This window comes from Rhincodon typus, chromosome 2 (assembly GCF_021869965.1).
Source record: "Rhincodon typus isolate 14 chromosome 2, sRhiTyp1.1, whole genome shotgun sequence".
Classification (NCBI taxonomy): domain Eukaryota; kingdom Metazoa; phylum Chordata; class Chondrichthyes; order Orectolobiformes; family Rhincodontidae; genus Rhincodon; species Rhincodon typus.
This window is the reverse complement of record NC_063333.1, coordinates 86,313,973-86,338,401: the sequence shown is the minus strand read 5'-3', so window position 1 is coordinate 86,338,401 and position 24,429 is coordinate 86,313,973. Positions and strand designations below refer to the sequence as shown.

The window sequence follows — 24,429 nt, the reverse complement described above, 5'->3', positions numbered from 1 at the left end:
AGGATTACAGAACTGCAGTATTTAAAACAATCAAAAAGAATGGGGAGATTAAACCGCACAAGCATGGGCATGCACTCACAAGAATGGCAGGAAGCAGAATGACCTATAAAGTGCTTATAAAGAATATATGGTTTGGTTACATGATTGAAGCAACACTACTGTGAATGCAAGAGGAAGGCATGCTGACTGTAAATTTCCATTTTGAGTGAAAGTGCTTTTTCGAGTGACATCCATGGCTCCTGGTCCACCATGACTCGGGCAGACTTTTCATATTCAATCTTCCACTCTTCACCTCATTCATTATGCAACCAGGCTCTTTGAATGCTTCTCATGGAACAAGACAGAGGTGGAAGTGATTGCTACTGCCAGGAACTGAGAGTGTGTGCCTGTGGCCTAGCCCTCACACCAGAACAGATTGCTGCAGCAATTACTTCTCGCACTGCAATGTTCACCATTATCATTGAGGATATTGCCCACAAAGGCAAATTAGCTCCCTATTTTGCCGGCAATGATGTGAAAGTGATGGAGAGGAGGACCATCCTTTCTCCTGCAGGCTATCAGGCTCAGCCACCTTGGACAAGGTCAGCACCCTGTCTCAATGCTGTGTCCTGAGTTACATAGATTGCGTAGTGGTGCCAGGAGATCAATGATCTCCTGTGCCCTGCAAAGATAAATGCCACTATCTTCATTCTTCGACCGTACTCTTACAGGGCCACCACTCACATTAACTCTTCCATTACAAACAGATCTCACAAAAGGTTACAACTCTCACTGTTGCATGCATTGTGTCTCCTTATTGGTTGTCGCTTACCTCTTCCTCTAAAACCACTAACTCTCCCTGTCCTCTGCACTTCCTACTCACTCAGTGGGGACTCCTCATCATCATTCCTATCCCTGCATTACCACTAACAGCCCATCCAACCACCTTCATCGCATTCAATCCCTCTCTTTGTCTCCTGGCACAAAAAAGAAGCAAAAGCAGGCTAAGAGAGAAGTCTGAGTGTGTATGCGTGTGTTTGAGAGGGAGAGAGAGAGAGAGAGTATGAGTGAATGTCTCTGTAAGTGAGAGGGAGAGGCAGTGGGGATACGGGGGGTGATGGACAGTGCTCTCACTCAATACCCATTTTCACCAAACAGCATGGCCTCTCAAGGACATGGACAGAACTCAATGGGCAATAAACTCAGCAAGCTTCATTGTGCTGTGCTGCACTGCTCAGCCATTGGCCAGGACCAACCCTGTGGATCTGCACAAAATTTTCTCCCTCTTACACAACAAATTCTTCCTCTTTTATCCAGCCATTAAGGCACCTAAAGACCCTCTATTAAGAAGACAATTCAAGGGAACACACTGCCTTTCAAAGCTGGGAGACGTTCAAAGGTCAGTTCACATGACTATTCTCCCTCAAAGTGAATTGATTTACTGCGAAAAGCCATGTCAAGCCCTACCTCTTCAAGGTTCAATGCTGTCCCAGAGGATTATCAAGGACTTCAGAGCGACTTGGCTGTGAACACACTCTCTGAAACATTGCAGTGTTACAAATAAAGCAACGGTCGAAAGGGAATTCCGCAGGATTCCTCTCAACCCAATGGCTATCATTACAGACTTCATTGCACAACATTCAATTATTGTATCTTGACATAAGCTTTATAGCTACCTAATGTTAGCACCACGCAATATTAGTTCACCGTCTTAATACTAATCAGTGACATGTAATGTGTAGATAGTTGAAAGTAGCATCAGCCACAGATATCCAACATAAATCAGACGGATAACAGTATACTAACAAGCAACAGTAAAGGTAAAGGACTGAAAAGTAACAGCATCCACATGTCCTTTGCAATAAACAGGGGCTTGTTGCCATAGTTCCCAAATCCAGCTCATTCACCCTGGAAGAGGGTTTCAATGAGATTCTCTCTGCTTTCTCATGTTCAATACTACACTGCTCTTTCATGATTTCTTGGATGGTCCTCCCAGTCTGCTCCCGACTTTCATAAGACTACAAGACATAGACAAATCAGTTAGATCATGGCTTAACAAGTAATCCTCAACTCCACTTCCTTTTTTCCCATAACCCTTGATTCCCTTACTGATTAAAAAGCCATCTATTTTGGCCTTGAATATACTAAACAACACAGCCTCAAGAATCATCTACGGTAAAGAATTCCGTAGGTTCACTACCCTCTGTAGGAAGAAATTCCTCGTCTCCATCTTAAATGTATGACCACTTATTCTGAGATTACGGTCCTCTGGTCCTGGACTGTCCCACAAGGGAAAACACCCTTTCAAAACATCTATTCTGTCAAGTCGCCTAAGAGACTTATGTGTTTCAGTAAGGTCACCTTTAATTCTTCCATATTCCAATAAGTACAGGCCCAATCTACGAAACATTTTTTGATAAGACAATCCCTCTATACCTGGTATCATCCTCAGATTACTGTTGATGACCCCCATGTATTCTTTATGCAGGGATTTCCTTTGTTGGGTCCAGTTGAGAAGGACACAGCGTGCCACAATAATACATCACCGCTTTTTCTGGGCTACGTGGCCAGGTCCCACTGGAGCAGTCCAGGCATCAAAACGTCATCTTTAGGAAGTCTTCAGTTTGTTGCACTCTGGTCCTGTTATATCTTCATTCTGCATCAGGCTGAGCATTTCATAAAGGCGTTGTGCAATCTGTTTGAAAGGGATTGACTAGATCGCTCAGTAGACATCCCTGTACATAATTAGGACATTAGAAGGGAGCTGGAATCTATGGATTCCCGATTATGCAAGAGTCACAGAAGTTCTCAGGTTTTCTGGTGTAGAACTCCAGGGCTTGGCATCGATGGCCGCATGCATCCTTCATTCAGTCATTCATGGGGTGTAGGATTCACTGCCTGGACTGGCATTCATTGCCTATCCCCTGTTCTGCCTGAGAAGAGGGTGGGGAGATGTCTTGAACCACTGCAGTCCTTTCAGTGTAGGTACACCCAAAATATCCGCAGGCAGGGAGCTCCAAAAGTTTGACCCAAGCTAAGCTCTGCCTATCTCTCACTACTTGTGTTGTTTGGCATGGACATTGTCTTTTATTGTAGCTTCACTAGGTTTACATCTAATTTTTAGACATGCCTAGTGCTGCCTCAGTCATGCTCTTCCAGACTACTTATTGAGGCAGGGTTGATCCTCACGATGGTCAAGAAAGCTCCACAACATCTTTACATCCTCAGGAGGCTAAGGAAATTCGGTACAGCCACATAGACTCTTACCAGTTTTTATGGAGGCGCCATAGAATGCATCACAGCATGATATGGCAACTGTTCTTCCCAAGACTGCAAGAAACTACAGAGAGTTATGAACAGAACCCAGTCCATCACACAACCAGCCTTCCATCCACTGACTCCATCTATATGTCCCACTGCCTTGGGAAAGCAGCCAACATAATCAAAGACCCCTCCCAACCCAGCTGTACTCTCTACTACCCTTTTCCATCGGGCAGAAGATATAAAAATTTGAATATACATATGAACAGATTCAGGAACAGCTTCCTCCCTGCTGTTATCTGACTTTTGAATGGATCTCTCATATGCTAACATTATCTCTCTCTCTGCACTTTCTTTGCAACTGTAACACTGTATTCTCCACTCTGCTATCCTGATGCACATTGTATGGTACAATCTGCCCGTATACCACACAAAACTACAGTCTTTAATGATCTTTTTTTAATGATGTTCTTGGAAAATTTTTACACTTTTTACTGTATCTCAGTACTCAAACTCAAACTCAAAATCAATCCCCTGGTTTGATGGAAATAACAGAGTGAAGGATATGCTGGATCATGAGGTTGTAGATTGTATTTCAGTGCATTTTTGCTGCTGTTGGTTGTCCACCATGTCTCTCGGACGCCCAGTCTATATTGTGAGATCTATTCAAGTCTATTCCATTTACCATGGTGATGGTGCCACACAACATGATGGATGGTCTCTTCAATGTAAGGATGGAACTTCGTCTCCACAAGGACTGTGCGGCGTCGTTCCTACCAATATGATCATGGACAAATGCATTTGCAACACGCAGACTGCTGACAATGAAATGCCCCCTTTTACTGTAATCATTCCTTCAGTGCCCCAGTTCAATAAACTCTATCCCCAGGTTAGTGTTTACCACTTTCTCTCAGAGTCCATGGACTGTCTGTAACCCCCTGACCTTTACTGCCTGAACCCTCAAGACTGACTGTCACACTCTGATGACTGGCTTGGCAATGCAGCCATGGCTGAAAAAGTCTAGCTGTTGAACTGATATTTCCGCAGCATCCCAACTGACTTGTCATTTTAGAACTGATTGCAAGTGACCTTGAGTTCCAAAGACAAGTCCTGAAGGGGTAAAGTGATCTGAGAGCTGAAGACATAATCGGATGATGGCCAGTAGAAGCAATCAGCAAGCTGCAGTTTCCAGGTACCCACGCTGACCTTCATGTTGCGATCTTTCACCATCTTTTTTTTTATTGAAGAAGGAGAGATTAGTAAGTGGTGTAAAAATGAAGTGATTTGCGTTCATGTTGAGATGCAAATATATGGAAATAAGGCAGGTGAAACTCAATAATGAGATGTTGATGTAACCATTTAGAGTTTAAGGGGAAAGGCACGAAACTTCTTCTCAATGTCAAGATTCTGATTTTTTTTTCAATAATTGCCATATATTTGGAGTGTTTTTATCCATGCCCACACCACTCAAAGGAGGGAGGCAATCATAAAAAATAATATAAAGCAGAATTGTGCAGCTTTCATTTTGGCTAATAGTGAAACTGGCCCAAAGATTTTCCAAGAACATCGTTAAAAAAAGACAGCTAAGTAGCTAAAATGATGGAATGTACAGGGGATAAAATGAGTAGCAATTTAAAATGTAAGGGCTTAGTTTTCTATGTATATGCCAGACTTATTTTCTTCTTTACATCACCTGTCAACTTACTGTATTGGACCTGATTCTTGCTTGAAGGAATCACTTTCTTTTAATCATATTCTCTACACCTTTCGTCATCCAAGGACTTGATCTTTGTTGGGATATGCCTCATCTGTACCTGAGTCAACACATTCTGAGAGATCAGACCTTGCTTTGTTACAATTTTACCTGCCAATCTTTGCTTCCATTTTATCTTAGCCAGTTCTCTCTCACGACATTGAAGTTAGCCCTCTTCCAAATGAGATGTTTGACTTTAGATCGCCACTTGTTCTTCACCAGTATGAAAACTTAAGGTGCAATAATGATTGCTACCTAGTTATCCATATTCCCCAGCACCAGCTCCAGCAATGCTTCCTTCTTTCTTTTGCTGAGAACACACAGGCCGAGGACATTCTCCTGAATACATTTGAGAAATTTCTTCCTTCCTTCCTTCATTGCCTTTAGTTTTCTTATCCTTTAGTTAAATCCAAATTGACATTTGAATTATTAAAATCTACCAATATCAACACTCTGTAGTTCTTAGACATCTCTAACTTCCCTGAAGATTTGCTCCTCTCTCTCACTATTTGAAGTTCCTTGGAACACGCCCATTAGCATGACCATGCCCTTTTGCTTCTTAACCCTAGCTAAAGGGACTCCATCTTTGCCTGTTCATGGATATCTCTATATCCAATACAGCACTGCAAAATTTAGCAGCAACACCTTATTAGAAAGGAACCTTGCTATTCATAGGAGTAGCACAATCTGATGAATATTGAAGAAAAAAAAGGGGGTATTCATTTCCTAAAATAACTGACTTGGTTAATGGGGTTATATCCAGACAAATTTTTTTAACTTGCCTTATTGCGACAATTGAGAATTTTTATACCATAAGAAATAATGTATTATCGGTGGGTTAGGTTCTACACTGTCATTATATATGTACACTGCTATGTACACCTTTACTTCACTTAATTATATCTGACTTCACATTAAGAGTCACTCTTTTATGCCGTCTCTTATGATGAGAAGTTTCAATTTTTGTACTAGCAGTGCGTTTTCCACTCATGGCTGCGCAAATGCATCGATTCAATACAATAAAAGTTAAGAGCAATCTCGCCAAATACTTTCACGATGAGAGCTACGAACACAAAGAACATTGCGAGGGAACACTGTGCAGAGGATGCTGGGATGACTTGATGCACATTATCATATGACAGCTGCTCGGAACATTCAATAATACGCCAAAATAATGACCAAAGTACGAACCAGTTGAATGAGTAATGAAAATTGTTCCCTAATATAATAGGGACATACATGTGAAACTATGAATAGTCAGGACCCCTTGTATGATTTCCTTTCACTTCTTATTCAACAGTTGGTTTCCTTGACCGTTTGCCCAGTCATGAAGTAGGAAAACACAGCCAGGGAGCTCAAGGAAAACAGCCAGCAAATCAGAACAAGAGACTGAAGCCTGGGGGAGCAGGAAAGTACAGAAATCACACAGGACAGGGAAGCAGAGAGAGGCAGAAGTTTTCAGGGGGAGGCAAGGACCTTTCCAAGAGACTGGCAGGGTGTCCTGCTCATCCTGGTTCACAATAAGTGCTATTAAAAAAACACACACAACTCAGCAATGCCCTTCTTTCTTTCACATTGGTTTCTTGAATCCTGGGAAACCTGCACAATAACTAATTTAAATCTAGCTCTCAACTCTACTGTGGGAGCCCAATTTGAATAAGTTACTAAAGTTTCCTGCCTACTGAGGATTAAATACTTGCACAACATGAACCTATAAAATGTGCACCAATGTGTGCTCTGGAGTAATGTTTCACATTTTTAGATTTTCAACTCTTCACCCAAACCTCTACAGCCAATAGAGGCGAGTGGTGTTCATACTGAAGCCTGCGATTGGAAACTAAGGATGAACCAAAAGATCAAGAATGACTTTTGGACCAAACAACAGGGAAATAAAAAACATAAGTCACTGTTTCAGGTACTCATCTCCTTCACACAGCACTTTCTGAACCAGTTTCAAGTTCTGGTTTAATAAGGGCCATTCTAGACAGACGTAATTACTGGTTCATCTTTCACTCTTTGAGAAATACATAATTTTGAAAGAATCCATGCGAAAATACAGTTGAGCTAAAAATGGTCATATTAAGCCATTCCATGGGAATGACTGATTTCTGTAATGAAATATTCCACTGCAGAGATGGTTGAGTCCTCACATAATTGTTAAAAAATTCAATCAACAAATACATTTTTTTACCATTAGAGAGTAGTATTGAACGTAATGGAAGAGACTTCTTACTATCCAGTCTTATCAATATAAATACCACAGATATTGTTTTTAAAATGTGTTGCTTGATTTTATGTAGATATGAATATTGCCCAGTTTATGTTTTGCAGTGAGGAAACTAAGGCATGCTCTGACAGATTCTAATAAAAAAAATCTACTCATTCCATTTTTAGCAGCTTCATTTAATTATCGTGCAGATTCATAGCTATTCATGTTTGACAGTTTGCAAGCCTGGGCCTATATCAGCAATTACATTTGCCCTTTAAAGTGAAGTAAACTAAAGTTTATAACTGTCTGGAGACTGATCTTTCAAATGTTTTCTTTAAGATGCATAGACACATCTGCAGGCAGCTGTGTTTCAAACTTTGCCTGTTCACTATTTACATTTTGTTGTGTACTTAATTCCATGTATATTTAGGCTTTGTATTAAATGCTCTATTTTCACTTTTGGAAGGAACCGGGTTGATAATGTTAGATGAGAATGGTGAGATAAGACAATGGAGAAATAGGAGGGAAAGTTGCTCAATAAAATTCAGTGCTCAAGACTGTACAAATTTTACTCATAATTCAAATCACAGGAATGAAAGTGATGAATGGGGTTTCTTTTCATTGCTAATGCTGACCAAACAGAAATATTGCTGCAAGTGAGCACCTACAAGTTTGGACTGTAAAATTAGCTCGAGGGCAAATATGAATCATTCACATGTGCATGTCTAGTTCCAGAGTATTTTTCAGTGGGTGGCCTCACACTATAATAGCATTGACTGAAATATCACTTACTGCACTGACTGAAGTTAGTTACTTGTTCCAGTTGCTTGTTAGATGCAGTGGTATTGGGAAATGGCATTGACAACTTTGAACGAAGCTTATCAAATAGGTTTAACTCCAAGCTGGAGAAGCACTGCTGGCTGCAGGTAACAGATTTTGCTGACCTGGTGCTAACTTAACAGATTTGCAATTGGCTCACAACCAGAATAGAAATTTCCATAGTTCCAAACTGATGCATTCTGTTCAAGATTCACCCCGCTCTGAAAATACAGCAGAGCTGCCAGTTTACTATCGATAAGAATAAAATTCTCCTGTTATCATGGCCAAGATGGCATGTGCCCTTTTTTAGAACCCACACAATTCTGATGCCTTCCAAATGAATACATTTAAATCCTGCAGACCTTCTGATTGTGAAGGGTACCACAGCTGGACTCAATAAAGGTGTCATACAATAATTGCCAAGAGGAGATTTGGGGCTGAACAGTGTGTACAATGGCTTGTCAATTGGGAAAATATGGTGGCATTTTTTATAATGAGCATTTTAATAGAGCCAAAAGGTTCCATTTTCCATCCAAGGTTTGAATGTCAGGATGACAGTCTCACTAGTGACCAGTGAGACGCTGACTTGCTTGCATTAACAGTTCATTATTACCTAATTTTACCTCATTAATATGCAGTTTGCTCTTATCCCACGAGGCAGAGAGAAAGCAGATGGTGATAATTCCCAACGTGACAGCCCGAGTAAGTGCCCGGCTCCTTCACCACCACTTACTCCTCCTAACCCATTCTTGGCCACCATCCCATAATATCTTAGGACAGTCTCCATGTGCAGTTACTGCCTGAATCCTTCACTCATGGAGGTGGGCATTGGACATGTACCAACTGCATCACATCCTCATGACACATTCCCAACTCACTTAAATTACAGTTGTCCATTTTACTGCTGCACACTGGAGTGTACCCGCACCTTTCATTGCAATGCCTTTGGACAGGCTGCTTCGTGTACAGGGAAAGGCACCCATCTCATGCATCAGAACGGGGCACACCTCAGGGCTGTTAGCTTGCTCTTTCAGTACTCACTCACTTTGCACCAGCTTGGACTCTCACAACATCTCTGCCTTGCCTTTGTGCACTTCACTGCTCCATTCAGAACTAATAGTTCTGTCTTGCCTTGCATGTTATTGTAGACACAAAACCAGACAGCCAGCAATGATCAATCAAGAGAGTGGACATGTTGCAGTGTGGCACCATGCTGCATCATTGCCAAACTTGAAGCATGTGCCAGCAGCGTAAATGCCAAACATACTGAACATGACTCAAACAAATGGCCGTGTCTCAAAATCTGAGGGGAGCTGTCCTCAGTCAAGTGCAGGAGTACGTTGGCTGTTAGGGAATACCAGCGTGTAGGGCATCATCTGATAGTAGTCCTGGAGCACAGACACAATTGATCAGCTGGTTGGACAAATCAGACTCAGGGTCAGGGATCCCATATCATTAGAGTCCCAGGAGTGGGGCACAAACAGCCCTGCAGATCAATTGCAACCAATCCATGGACTAGTGGTAAGAAAGTAGGGGAGGTGTACAGAATTCAGTCAGGAGTCTTGTCACTCATCAACTGGGGGTGTCTTTCCAAGTCAGCCGGAGATGGACCGCAGTGAGTGCAAGGACTTTGTTTGCTCTAAGTCAAGGGAATTACCAGGGTCCAGAGCTAGTCAATATGGTGGGATGAAGAGGGGATACCAACTGTGAAGGGATTAGCTCAACCTACAAGGATAGATGATCAAGCATGGGACAGCAAGGGGTGCTGGGATGGGGGAGGTATCATTTGATGGTCTCCGCAATCCTGGCTTCAATAGAGGGGCAGTGCATAACTATGTTTGTCATGACTAAGCTGTACGCCCAGGGCTCAGAAGTAAAGTGGGGAGCTGAGCCGTTAAATAAAAGAGCTGGGTAGGAACATGGCCAAGATCAAAGCTGATGGGGTTGTCAAGGAGGCCAAGGTAGGAAGGAACATGAAAGTTTGTGGGGTAGGTCACCAAACCTGCAACTTACTCAGGAAACACAACCTGTGTTGCTTCCCATTTCATCCAAATCACAAGTGCACAATTAAAATGAGAAATGGCTGCCTGGAGTTGGCAGAGTAAGTTTTCTTTGCCCCTCTGAGGAAAGGGGCTCCACATTTTATGCAGTGTAAGACTCTTCAAGGGATAATAGCATCAAATTGACACTCACATAGTACCAGTTAAAAACATCTGTTGTCAAATAATTATATAGGAGAAACTCATGCATTGACCAGCTACAAATGGTCAAGTAATTTTGACTGTATCATCCAACATTGCAAATAAATCTTACCAATGTGAAGCACAAATAATGTCAAGTGAGCCTAAAAATTCATCTCCGTTACAAAAGTTGTAATCACCTTTCAAGGTCCCATAGCTTGTGCAAGGTCTATTTTATACCTTGGACTATAAAATGTCCACACCATTCTCTCACATGCAATGCTGCCTTTTCTGAGTAATTTGGGGTTTGGAGTTGGCGGGGATCTTCTCATTGTTGTTGCCACACATACAACCCCATACTGTTCGTATGCCAAAAAAGGTTAGAACTACATACATGCAAATCAGGTCCATGTTATGCAAGGTCCATGTAGACGCATTCCACTGGCCTCCTATTTAGAGGATACTGTGTAATAGAGGATAGTTGGAGGATGAATGTTGCAACTGTGTAACTGAGACTGCTGAATGATCACATTATTGAGGAGCAAATTGTTTCTAATATTGCCCACACTGGAACAATCCCCAGTGGATCCCAGCATGGAAGCTGTGATTGTCCCCATGCCCGCTGATCTAAGCACATCCACACAAATTGATAAGATGCACATGTTTGGGAACACAGCACCAGCATCAGACACCAGTGGATGTGGAGCAGCCTTCAAGTTTCTAGCAAAAGGTGTCATTGCAATGCAGCGAAGATGCAGGAGACTCAGATCACTTGTTTTAGAATGTGATGTGGATGACAGAATGGCAGTGGTGATGCATTCTCTTTAGAGGCAGCCGTCAGAACACCATCTCATGATATTTAGCGTAATTGCAAGACAACACCTTCTTCCATTGGCGTCAACAACTTTCCAAACACATTTATGTCTGGGGCTCCATTGCAGTGCTGTGCAAACAGAGGATGCTGTCAATCATTGAATTCTTTGTTGCAGATAACTGTGCATGAAGGCTGTGTCATGGATGGTGAGGGATGCAGCATTAAATCGCGTAAGAGAATGAGGATATCCTTCAGAAGGAACAGCACCTTCACGATCATACAGTGCAGCGGCTTTGGCCAATGCAAGACAGGCAGCAGTTCTTTGTGAACCTCTTTCAATGGAATACACTTATGTAAAGTCATTCTTCACTGACTGTAAATGTTGTGTTGTTGTAAGACAGCACCATCCCTTGTTTAATCTCAATTGTAAATGCAGCTCCCCGGTTTGATCTTTCTAAGCCTTTTCTGTTCCTTAATAAAATTAAGGTTATAAACTGATGGAAGGCTTCACAACATTTGATGCTCCCTCGTTCAATCACGAGAAAGTTTCAAGCATCAGCTCTACAGAAAAAATAGCTGTTGCTCAGACAGGATTAAAATAGTTTATGACACAAAAGATGGCTACCCACTCTACCTTCATGCTTGTAACTGCAGCTAAAAGGACAGTCATTCACACGGATGATGATGAAAAGTACGTATATGAAAATGTTTTTACAATTAAATGTCACCTGTGTCACTTACATGCCCTCAAAAGGTTTTCTTTTTCTCTTTCCCTCTGACATTGCAGGCCTGAGGTCTGCAGCTGGGTTTCAGGGAGCCAGCCCTTTATTTTGGGATAGTCCACTCACTGAAGCATTTGTGTCTAGAGAGCTCAGGCACATTCAGTGTGTCCTGGCCAGATGCGGGCTCACCTTCCTCAGCTTAAACTCTCACAGAGTTGAGGGTCACAGACAGGGTCGAGGTGGAGGGGCTAGGCACCTCTGGTGTACCCTGAGATGTGTTTCTGTATGTGGTTCCTCCCCCTGCTGAGTACCTACTGACACCACCCCATCTCCGTGTGAGGAAGGAGTATCCAGAGTGAGGTGAAGATTGCTTGTTCTCCCCACCAGCTTGACATTGGTGCTAAACACCAAGGACGACAGCAATGGAGTGCAGGTCTGCATGCATATCCAGCAGACACTGTGTGTACTTTACCCGGGTCTCCATGGCAGCCATCAACTTGTCTATGGAGGCAGTCAGACCCACAAATGCTGAAGGCAGCAGGGTACAGATGGTATTTATTGATTACTCCAACCTTCAATTCAGTTTACTAAGTGTCTCAGACTAATGTGCCTGCTTTACTTGTGTATATGCTTGCACATTTGAAGAAAACCGTTAACAGGTAACACACAGGCTGCCATTGTGTGTGAGAGATGATGAATGTTAAGCACCCCCCAACCCAGCTCCCCTCATTCTACCCTCAAACAATTGATGGAAAGTGCTGCATGCAATTGTGAGAGTGGTAAACCGAGAGCTTTGGTGGGAGGTTGGTACAGAAACAGATTTAGAGTAAGTGAGGTAGCAGAGAGAAGATGGTGGCACTTATTCTTGCAGAGTGCAGCAACCTTCTTCCTACATTTCTCTGGACTGTGTATACTGCACCAACCTGTGTGGTAACTTCAGGTTAGACTGGCACGGTCTGGTACCATCATCTGTTCTGGTGGTCCTGAGAAAATAGGACAGCCCTTCTCTCAGTCACCCATTAACCAGGATCGAGGAGCCTGTCAGTCACAGCCATATCTGGGGCAATTCTTCTCACACCACAACAGTGGAGGACAAATCCTTGCTGGCAGTGACTGAGCTGGTGCATAGATAGAGTTCAATATGGTGCCAGCAGTGGCAATCCCAGAACATCCAAGCCATGGTGAGTACCTCGGCCATTTATGAGTACAAGATAGCGCGAGCATGGTGCTATTGAGGCTTGGTGCATTATTAATTATGTGAGTCGCAGAAAACTGCTCACTCGAAATAACTCGCTAAAGTTCATGGAGAGAAATCTTCCCTGAAATTTACATTTAGCTGCTTTTTCTTTGCAAAATTCAGTTGCTTAATTTCCCTTTCCCAAACCGTTCAACAATAGAAGGTTACAAATGAGAAAATAATTAATTTGGTTGATACCAACTCTTACTCAAGCAATTGAAAACCAATGATATGGCACATCCTCACACCATAGCCTATTTTCCTCTGGAAACTGAATACTGGTTTGTGATAGCTGGTAAATAAATTCTTCGATCACTGTCATTCAATTACATGAAGGCTCCTGACTAAGTTGTCAAATTTCCAGCATTTGCATATCTCCTCTATTTTCATTTTATCCTAGCAATGGACAATATGTCACATTGCAAGTTCATCATGAACTCTGTCATCTAGTGCTGAAAGCCTGCATTGAGTATAAATGTACATTTAAGCTAATTAGAACAGGAACTTGAAACAAAGCTTATGGCAGTCTAAGCTCATTGCAAGCACAGAGTCAGTCAGCTCGCCAAAGCATTCTGAGAATAGTTTGCCATGATCTTGTAATAGAACATACAATGAAACACAGTCTCTGAGCTAGCTGTACATCTGCATTCATTTAAGTATGGGTCAAAACTGTTTAATTGCATTTGTTCATCTCATAAATTGCCAGGAAGTTTAGGAAAGCATAATTATTCTGCTGTATATTGGATTCTGAACTTCTGATTCTCAACATATGAATCCCAATGGAAAGTCCTGAGGTAGTACTAAAATAGGACCAACTTACTGATAATCATTACGCTTCTTACTGTTACCAGCAGATCTTGAGTGAGGTTCCCCAATTTGTTTTGGTTTCAGATGTGATACCCCTAAACTGTTAAGCTCCAGGTGAGGAGGAATGAATTGGCTCCTCTTTTTTATTCACTTAGCCCCTCGGTTAGTTGCAACAAGGTTAATCGTGGATACCTTTCTTTCAGACCAGAATGAACTCATGTTTTCAGAGGAACTAATTTAACCAGGCATTCTTGAATAACAAGTGTCAGTTCATTACAACACAAGATAACAATTTCTAACACAACACATGCACATTGGTTGGACACAAGGGTGAGTTTTAAAAAATGGTTTTAAAAAAAGAGATATTCGGATGAGCTTCTAAATTGTTTGCAAACAGCAAATAATTAACTATTGTGGTGTTAAAGTGGAGGTCGGTGCATATATTGGCAGCTGAACCAACAATTTTAAAGATTCGTGGGTTTTATAATTTAATGGATTGTTCATTTGTCTCAATTCCTTTTGTAAATTGATATACACTAAGAAAAATGTGAGGGTGATCTCCCTTTCATTGTCCTACTAGTTAGGTGACACCTAGTGCTCAGAGTGAGAATTGGTTTTATATCAAATGCAGAGGTGGCAAGGGGTCATTCTTTAACTGTGCCCTTCACAGTTTGCTGACACGTGAACACAAGCTGGACTTCTCGTCCCACGAGTCCACTCCAGTAGAGCTGAAACTAACTTTTCAACCTAGATTTTCTACAAAATGTCCTTGATCAGAAATACTCGAGTTTTGCACTACCAAATGATGACTAATAGGCATAAATAAATTGTATGTTCAACCTTATAAGCTCAGATAACCTTCAATGATACTATATTTACTGGATGTTACTCACAAATTGCAAGTTTTAAGTACAGGATACACATTAGAATTATCTAAATACACAGAATCAATAGCATCTCTGGCTCTGAACCAGAAGTGTTGACTTCATGTTCGCCTCCAGTACTTGATGGCCATTGGAGATGCATTCATAATATTGCCAAACATATAAACACTAGTTCATCTTTCCTAGATACAGCAAGTGCAGGTTGGAAAAGTCGGAAAGATTCCTGAACATCCCATGAAATGGAAAGAAATTGGAGCCTCTACCATCACTAACCACAGCTCCAGGCAACACCATGCACATAAATTCTATGTTGTCACAGCAGTACAGACACACAACATTGATGAGTTGGGCTGAAGGGTCTGTTTCCATGTTGTTTGACTCTACGACTTTTGGGATGGGGTAAGATCATTTTTGTGGCTGAGGCAGATTTGGGATCTGCACCCTACTTGCAGTGAAGGTCATGGTGTCGGGACATGCTTTCAGTCAGACCAACAGGAAAAAGAAAAAAAAACCTCAACTTTTAACCATCCCCCCCCCCCCCCCCCCGATACATTCTGCCAACCACTATGCCCACTCTATGTCCTCACAGATTGCTCAGGCCAACTCATCCTCATCCCATACCCAATCCAATGCCACCTCATGCACCATGAGATCCTCCCTAGAATCATACAGTATCAAATAGGATCTTCAACCTATCAAGTCTGCATCGCCAAAAATATACTACTACCTATATTAGTCTCACTATCACACACCAGGGCCAGTGCCTTGAATGCAATGACATGTCAACACTATGCCTCCCATACTTATTCTTCATAGTCACTCACCCAGTACGTATTGTAAACAGTCTTTAGGAACCATGCAATTGCTATGGGAACTATTTTAAAACCATTGAAAACAAGTCTTTTAACAGTTTAGTAACAGTTCAATTCAAATGCACCAATACTGATACTGGAAAATAAAACTACTCTAGTGTGAGCAAAACACAACTATTTTAATAACTGTTAGACTGACAATCAAACAAGAAATCACACCATAGATGTTTACTATTATCAGTTCTCTATTCTTGAATCAACAGACCACCTGCAGAGCTAAAGCCACTGGTAGCTTTTGAAATGTAACTGAACATTCATAATATGCTACAACTATCATGACTAAAGTTTTCAGATACTTGGACTGAAAATTACACAATATGAAAGTTATTCCCTTGGATTTCAAAGCACAATGCCTCAATGCTTGTCAGTCAAAGAAGAGAAGGAGCAGACATATTTTCAACATTCAAACGAAGGTTTTTTTTCAACATCTGGAATTGTTAATCAATTTAAACCACTGCATAAAATATGACAATAGAAGTTGATAGGACATTTTATTCTTTTTATTTCATTTTTACTGCATTTTTGCATTTTCACCAATGGAAAAGGTATTTCAATATATGACTAAAATTGACCATCGTTATGCAAATAAACTTACCTTTGCAGCACAGATCCCCATGATAAATCATTGTATTAACACCACATTTACAACAGTACGGAATATAAGAGGATTCAAACAGGCATTTGAAGAAGTCAAAGTATTTTACACTTACTTTCAGAAAGTTCCTAATTCCTCAGCCAGCTTCCCATATTGGTCATGAATGTTCGATTGAGGCTTTATTTTTTAAATCAGATCTTCCAAAACACACACAAGCACACAAAAATCATGTGTGGGATGAAATAGAATTATCCTGTGGTTCACACAATTAGAGCCCCAACTTCAGAGGAGGTATAGATGTGTTTTGCACCTGAAATTTTCTTGACCAATGAAAACACCATATATTAATGGCATGGAGTCAAGAAGGCTGAGGAAAGTTGTTTCTCCAGCAAAAAGACCTAAGTTCAACATTTTGTGACCAATTCAAACCTTCAATAGGAGACAAAAATCTAGCTAGAGGATCCTTCATCCCACAAACTCACATATGCCCCAAATGAAAGACCCGGTTTGCAGTGAAAAAGGCCTGACAGATCACAGGATTCTGCTAACACTCTGATCTAAATATTTTACAAGCTTAACATTCCTCCTATGGTCATCAGAATCAGTTACTCCAAATATAAACCATCATAGTGATAAGCCCTTCATACTAAAATAAGCATAACTAAAATACAGTAATTTGCAGTTTTCATTTCCTAAGACTTCTAAGCATTCTAAGCTTGAATATCAGTTGTTTAATTAGAACTCTGTTTGAAAGTCATTTCAATTCTAATGTAATAATGCACTGCCAACTCCAATTTTAAATCAGACTGAGTGCACAAAGATCAGTGGGTTGTTTGACTTTCAATTTATGAAGTTGACCTGAAATTAATTAACAGATCACAAAGAAACAACAGAACACACATAGATTAAATACTGCAGGCTATACAGAAATATACAAAACGTATTCACAGGCACTTATCCAACAATTTGTGGTATTTTACCTCAAATTTTGCCTTCCTTGCTCCCTTTCCTCCCCTGAAAATTCTACTAAATGCTACACAACCAAGGTAAGTTGACAGCTTGCAGTAACATATCCACAATTCCTCACATGTAATTTGGGACATTGAGTTGGGGAAAACTGGTATGACCCATACAGGGATCGTTAAATACAATGAATCTATTTAGATTATAGCATTAAACACACTGCTGAGTGACTGTATGCCTCAGCAGGGGCTCTATATTTAAATGTGACTGGTCCCACTTAAAGCTACAGGCCCTCTTGTGGTGCAGTGGCAGTGTCCCTACCCCTGAACCAAGAGACCTGGGTTCATATCCTACCTGCTCCAGAGCTGGGTCATAACATCCCTGAGCAAAGTGATTAGGAAAAATAGGTCAATAAAATTTACCACTTAAAGCTAGCCTGCACTGTTCATCTGACTGCAGTACGAACTGGAAGTGGTTACCCGAGCCTTTGAACAGAAAGTTGTGATAGCCCAATGGCAAAGCAATAGACAGCATGTTTCAAGGTTCTCCAATACAGTACTAGAGGCCTTACTGAAAGATGTTGACAGAAAAAGCTAAATAAATCACCTTTGCAATAAGCCAGGTCAGCCTCCAAAAGGCACTGAGAAGGCAGTGGCCACAGAAAACCAGCACTATTAATGCACAGTCAAGGCCTGATGTCTGGGATACAGTGCAGGAAGCAAGTTATGATTTCAAGTCAACGAATGCATCTTCAAATGCCATATTCTGACGAATGCAATACTAACATCACTGACAGCACCATTCATTGTCCCCATCATTCATCGACCAATAATCTCTAACAAGCACAGATCATATTTTATATTCACTGCTTCACCTCATCTTCATCCACTTAGCACAGTTCAATACCTCACCTTTTAGTTTGTACACACTGTCAGCTTTTCCACAATAGGCACATCACCCATCACAATACAATACCATCCCCTACCTATTGTAGGACATGTTGACATACAACTTCAGATAACAGCAACTAATCGGCACGGTCAAGCATAGCTGAGAGATCACATTCACCATCTTAGACACTGGCAGTACATGAAGATTAGAGGGTGACATGGAGGTGCCATCATTTGCAGATCTCTCTCAGGATGATTGCATTCACCATCCCACAACTGCCACTCTGCCCTTGTCACCCAGCTAAGACTGCTATTGTCCCTAACTGCAGTTGGGTCTTTCAAGGCGCAGCTGCTCCGGGATGGTCTGCAAACCCATCTGCAATCTGTTCCACTGAAAATAAGCAGTGTCCCACCTGCCATGGTGCAGCAACCGGATTAGTACAGCACAGGAGAACTGAGCAATACAAAGGCCTAGTGAGGCCTACCAGACTGACAGTAAGGGAATGCACAAGGGTGATCAATTGGTATTTCAATTGGTATTTATATGAAATATTGGTTGGCTCGTTTGATTAAGTTGTTTTAGAATTGTTATTTTGTGGTAGCTTTTATTGCAACATTGTAAATCGAAAGCATGCTGTGGCAGTCAGTGACAGAGAGAAGGTAAGGTGTGTGGCCGCTGCAGAATTGGGATTTTAGGTGGTACTCAATAGAATTACAGTTGACTGGGTGATCGTGGACAGCCCCATTAGAAAGGGTATTTATTGGCTCCCTCCTCCCTTTCTCTTCCTCCTCAGCCCCTCACTGCTCAACTAAAGGCAAAGACTATGCCCTCATGATGTCGAGGTTCTCCAGGATACTACAGTCAATGGCTAATTATGACATTAAAGCCAGCAAGTACTGCAGGGTTCATCCAAAGTGGTCTAAGCAGTGGAATCATTGTTTGAGGTGAAAATCTGTTTCCTGGAGTTTTGTGTGGTTCATGGCTCTCATTATATGCATGTTGCCTGTCTCCTTGGAAAAATGAAAATCAGCCAGAAAGTATAACAGCAACGTCTCCTGAAGACTTTGGATGGACATGGCTTCCTGCTGAGAGTCTTTTGCAAACTTCTCTTCTTGCATCTCTGAGTGGATTGTCATCTGCCCTGCTGCAACCCTGGGGGGTAGAAATTGTAGCAAGCAGACTTAGAGCAAGTGCTCTGAACAGAACTCTCAGACAAGAACCAAAGCCTTCACCATTCAAATTGCAGAAAATATAAGCAACTCTGCAAATCACCAAGTTCTCCTGAAACTCAAATAAACTAGGAGAAGTTACTGAGCTTTTTGAGTGGTTAACAAACTCTTTAAATAGCACTGATGAGAGGTCCTTCCCATTGTTGACTACACATTTAACTGTTTGTGCTTAAAAGAGGGCATTATCAGCAATGATAGGGTTGAAAATGACACTACTAGTATCAAATTAGTACTATACGTTGATTGTGTCATATTGCATAATTTCAGCACTAGTATTAATGCGAGCACTACTGACTTTTGCAAATGGTATCCAGCGTTGCCAAGGAGAGTGCCATGACTTCAGCAGCACCAAAACGGAACCCGCAGCTCTGAAACTACACGTGTTTCTGAGCTGAAATTTGCAAGCTAAACCTTGCAAGCCTTTAAATAGGTGACCAGCCCAAGCAGATTAAATCACATCCTTTCTCAGGGTCCATCTTATTCTTCATTGCAGAACCACTTGATAGGAATCCGGAACTCAAACAGATCTCTGCCTTGCAAAAGGCAACAAGCCCAGCGATAGTGCTCCCAGCAGCATTCCCCCGAGACCAGCCAATTCAGCAATGATCAGTTTGCTAACTACATGGTCGAACTACACTCAAACCTTGTTTTCCAGCATATGTAAAGTCTGTTCACTGAAGAGTCGCATTATCAATTCTCTCCTTTTAAAAGCTTAAAGTAAACCAATAAATTTTTTTAAAAAAGGCAACCTTTAAAATGGCATGAGTTCAAGTCTCACTGTCTTTTGATTGGATTACTCCAAGGATTACTTCAAATAACATGAACAGCAAACTATTTTCTCAGTAAGACAACTGACCAGTTATCACTCTCATCACTATGAACTTCAGATAAATTTTACATTCTTTTCTTCATATCGGAGATAATACTAAGAAGTCGCTCTGTAAAGTTATCTTTATAATTTCAAATTTGATCTGAATTAGGGAACAAACAAAAAATGTTAGTCTTCAACTTTCTTTAGGAAAACATCTGTTTTAATTCAGATTGAAAAAGTAATAAGCATAGTTAATAAAAGTAAAATATACCACAGATACCGCAAAACTGAAATAAGAACATAAAATGCAAAAGGACAGGTAGACATTTCTCAAGATGAACAAACACAGAAATACTGAAACAGTTCATCACTGTGTTCTCATTTTTGAGGAAGGACAATAGGAGGATCTTGTAAGACTACATAGAAAGATTAGATATTTTCTATTCAACTTGTTCGGAGATGTTATTACACACCTCTAGAGCAGGTTAGACTTGAACTGGGCCTCCTAGGAGAGGTAGGGGAACTAATATTGCACCTCAAGCATCACCCACTTCCAAAATAAAATACTGAAAATAATCAGCACATCAAGCACTGTGAACATGGGAAAGTGGATCCACTGTTAAACAGCATTGATGTAAAGCATGACTGAATAAACACTTAGATTAGATAGATATATTTATGCCTGTTTTGTTGTGTATCATAATCAAATCCATTTTGTTCTCAGTAGTTCTTTGCATTTCTCTGTCAAGTTAACAATAACAGTCTCATTATTAATCTCTTATCCATCAGTGATTAACTACAAACATTAATGTGTTCAATTCAGTAACCCATTACAAGTTGTGAAGCAAATATTACAGCAAGCCAACTCATATCTGTGTGTGCAGTTCACATACCCAAAACAGACAAAGTGCCAGGCAGAGTTGCAACACATATATTAACATCACCTCCTTACAAACAAAAGTTTAACTTGTGAGACTATGAATCCCAAAAACATATTTGCTGAAAGAACAGATGTTGTAATGATAGCATGTTTGGAGTTACAGTTAATTTCTTACAGTCAGTGATACTGTCTGTTATTCCTCTTTATATTGTCAAGTTTTTCTTTCATGGGGTGTAATTGGTGTTCTGGAATTTACTTGCCCTGATGGGCTACAGCCAAGTTTGTTTTCCCAAATTAACTACTGGCTGATTTTGTTCTCAAGCTATTTCAAATGGCTCAAATCTTATTGACATTTAATAATTTGTTCCTTAAGAACTGCTAGTTTATTTCAAAGCTTTTGGTTTTAGGTCCTGCATTCTTCTAATCCTATCAATATTTTAGCCTTCTGATGGCCAAAAGTATTTTCTCCTTCATGACCTGCTCTTGAGGCCAGCCTCAACTTTTATCCTTTTTGAGTTTTTTTGCAAACCAGATCTCTTCCATTTGTTGCTTTAATGATTATTTATTTTTCACAGTGTTCTGCTTGAATTCTTTCATGAAAGCATCATTGTTGGCATTTAGTTTAGAAAGGATTTACAGCTTCCTGTCATGTGTGCTGTGCATCTTCAGCTGTTTTTGTAGATCTGTAATTTTCTCTAGCAACGTTTTGAACTGATAATAATGGTTCTGTAGCTGCTCCTGTTGAGCTTGATATGGTTTACAAGCAAGAAGCTACAGAACTCCATATAAACTGACAATCTTTTGACTCAATTGATAATACAGAACTCATAGCTTCTCCTGCTTCATTTCTTTCTCTTCCAGCTCTTCAATTATCCTTATAGGCTAATCAGAAGTATCCCCTTATCATCGCTATTCTTAATTTTCAATTGATCCTGACCTAGTAGGTCAGCCATTTCCTCTTCAACTTTCATTTCTCTCTTCACAAAAGAGAGTTGAGATGTTGGTTCTACTCGTTCAGAAAAAATGAAGTGTTCAGTTCTTCTTTCAAATTTATTACTTAAAATGTTTATTGAATAGTATGCTACAATTTCTGATCTGTCTCTGATGTATGGATTATAACTACTGCAAGGTCGTGGCAAGCTGGTACACTTGCAATTGCTGATCCTGCATTGTTTGTGATACAGAACACCTGTGACATCCAGGCAGATTAAGTACACTTGCAATCCAACGCTATTCACCCTGCACATTGTATTGGTGAATCATTTAACCTTCGTAGGGTTTGTGACGGCATTCCATATCTGTGGGTGCATGTAGTTTAAAATTAACAGGGATAGTGCATTGACGCTTGGATCTTTGCCATCTTATCCAATGATGTACAGTCACCAGTTTTCAGAGGGCAGTTAATTTGCAAACAATTTGGATGGTGTGATTTGCTGAAGATTGGGGTTCCTTAAACTAAATTTTCCTGCTATTTACCATATAGCATGCGACTGTTTGCAACAGTATAGACAGCTATTACTATGGTAATTAACTTTCCAAAATGCTAGCATATGAAAACATGAGGAAAGAATTACAAAAGAAAACCTGAGGTCACAATATCCAATGAACTATCATCAACAATTTATTAGACACCAAATGTATCCTATAATCAGTGTATTATTTGAGAAAATAAGTAATATGTATTCTTAAAAAGAATGGCAAACTAACCCGCAGATAAAGGTGGATAAGGGGACTGTAGTCATTCAATATCATTCAGTGATTGCTACATTTTGAGATCACCGATATACTGAATGCAACAGAAGAAAGAATGAAAATGTTGCAACATGAATCCTTACCACTGCTCATCATGTTGAATGAACTATCTGCTCAAGTGAAGAACAAGGACAGCTGTCACCAAAGATCACCCAAAACGTCTAAGAAAAACTGCACAATATCAGAGATGTGTAAGTACACTGCCTCAACTCTCCATGTTACAGAATGGGTTCAGGATCAGTGAAGTGTACTCATCTGTCACGGGTTGCATATTTCCTTTCTTTGCTAGAAAAGCTCAGCAGGTCTGGTAGCATCTGTGAAGGTAAAAACAGAGTTAACGTTTCGGTTCCAGTGACCCTTCCTCAGAACAGTTCTGAGGAAGGGCCACTGGGCCCGAAAAGTTAACTCTGTTTTTTCCTTCACAGATGCTGCCAGACCTGCTGAGCTTTTCCAGCAACTGTTTTTGTTCCTGACTTACAGTCCACAGTTATTTCAGTTTTTATTTACTTTCTTTGCCTAGTTAACTAATTTAGCACACCTAGACTGCTGCTTCTTAACAAACTCAATAAACTTTCAAACTATAGTTTGTTACAAAGTGTAAACTGCCAATATTAGGTCACTGTGATTGCACAAAGTCCTTAAAATCAACACATGCCACTGACTTCTTCCTCAAAATGGACTGTGCGAAACATGCGTTCATCATTCCTTGTTTTGTCATGTACAGTTCAATGAACAAACTTTGAGAGTAGGCGCTGATAAACTACTTGCTCGCAAAGCATCTCAGTCAAGTGCGCTCCTGTTGTCACCCAACATCTACAAACATGAAGCTCAGAACGAGCAAGGCAATGTTCAATTTGTCATTGCTTGCTTGGAGTGTGAGGCTAATTATAACTCTATTGTTGGCATCCCAGATCAGATAATCTCACTGAGAACAGGCCACGGCCTTAAATTTAGAAAGTTCCTGTTTTGCCTGAAGAAAATGGACAAGATTTATTAATTTGATTCACTGAATTGGATCCTCTTACATCTGGGAATCCGGCATAATTTCTGTCCTGCACACAGCTATGCCTAGAAACTGGGTTCCTCATTTGCAAAACATATTTAGCCAAAGCACTGATTATATTTCATGGAATTATGACTGATATTAACACTATAATCTTGACAGTATTGATAACAATTAATTCAGTAAGAACTTGAATTCTTACTTCAGATGGCAGAATTAGTGTGTGCTTAGCATAAGTTCAAGATCCAGCGAGATACCAAAACGAATATTTAGTTGACAGCAATGGATTAAAAGCAGTGCTTTGTCTGAGGTGCTTCCGATTTTAGCTTGTTTTTATCTAAACCCTGAAGCTGAATCATGGCTATGAATTGTACCATTTATTTTCAATCACAGTTTTGGATGGAAGGAGTGCATTAGTTGATTGGCATTAAGGTTTATTCCAGATGACATAAACAGCTAATTCTTTCTTGAGTAAGGCAATTTAATGGGTACCACTCTCACCGTGAAAACCTTCAGACAATGTTTATATTTTCCTTGCATGAGAAAGGCTATGCTGGGAGTGAATTTTTGGAAAATAGTCTTCATGGTTTGTAATAATGTTAAGTCCCAACAGAACACCAGAGGAATCACAAGAGCTTACAGAAAATATAAAAAACTCACAGAAGATATGGTTCACAAGAAGTGCACACATTCAGAAGTTAAAAGACAATTAATGCTTAAGCAAAATGACAGGGAGTTTCATAGAATATAATGACACCATCTAATAAC

At 40.5% G+C, this 24,429-nt stretch overlaps 1 protein-coding gene across 1 annotated transcript in view; it reads right to left on the bottom strand.

Annotated features, from left to right (window-relative positions):
* The window catches only part of dgkb (diacylglycerol kinase, beta), a 677,591-nt gene that overhangs the window by 390,128 nt on the left and 263,034 nt on the right, over positions 1-24,429 (bottom strand). The gene's annotated exons all lie outside the window — the stretch shown is intronic.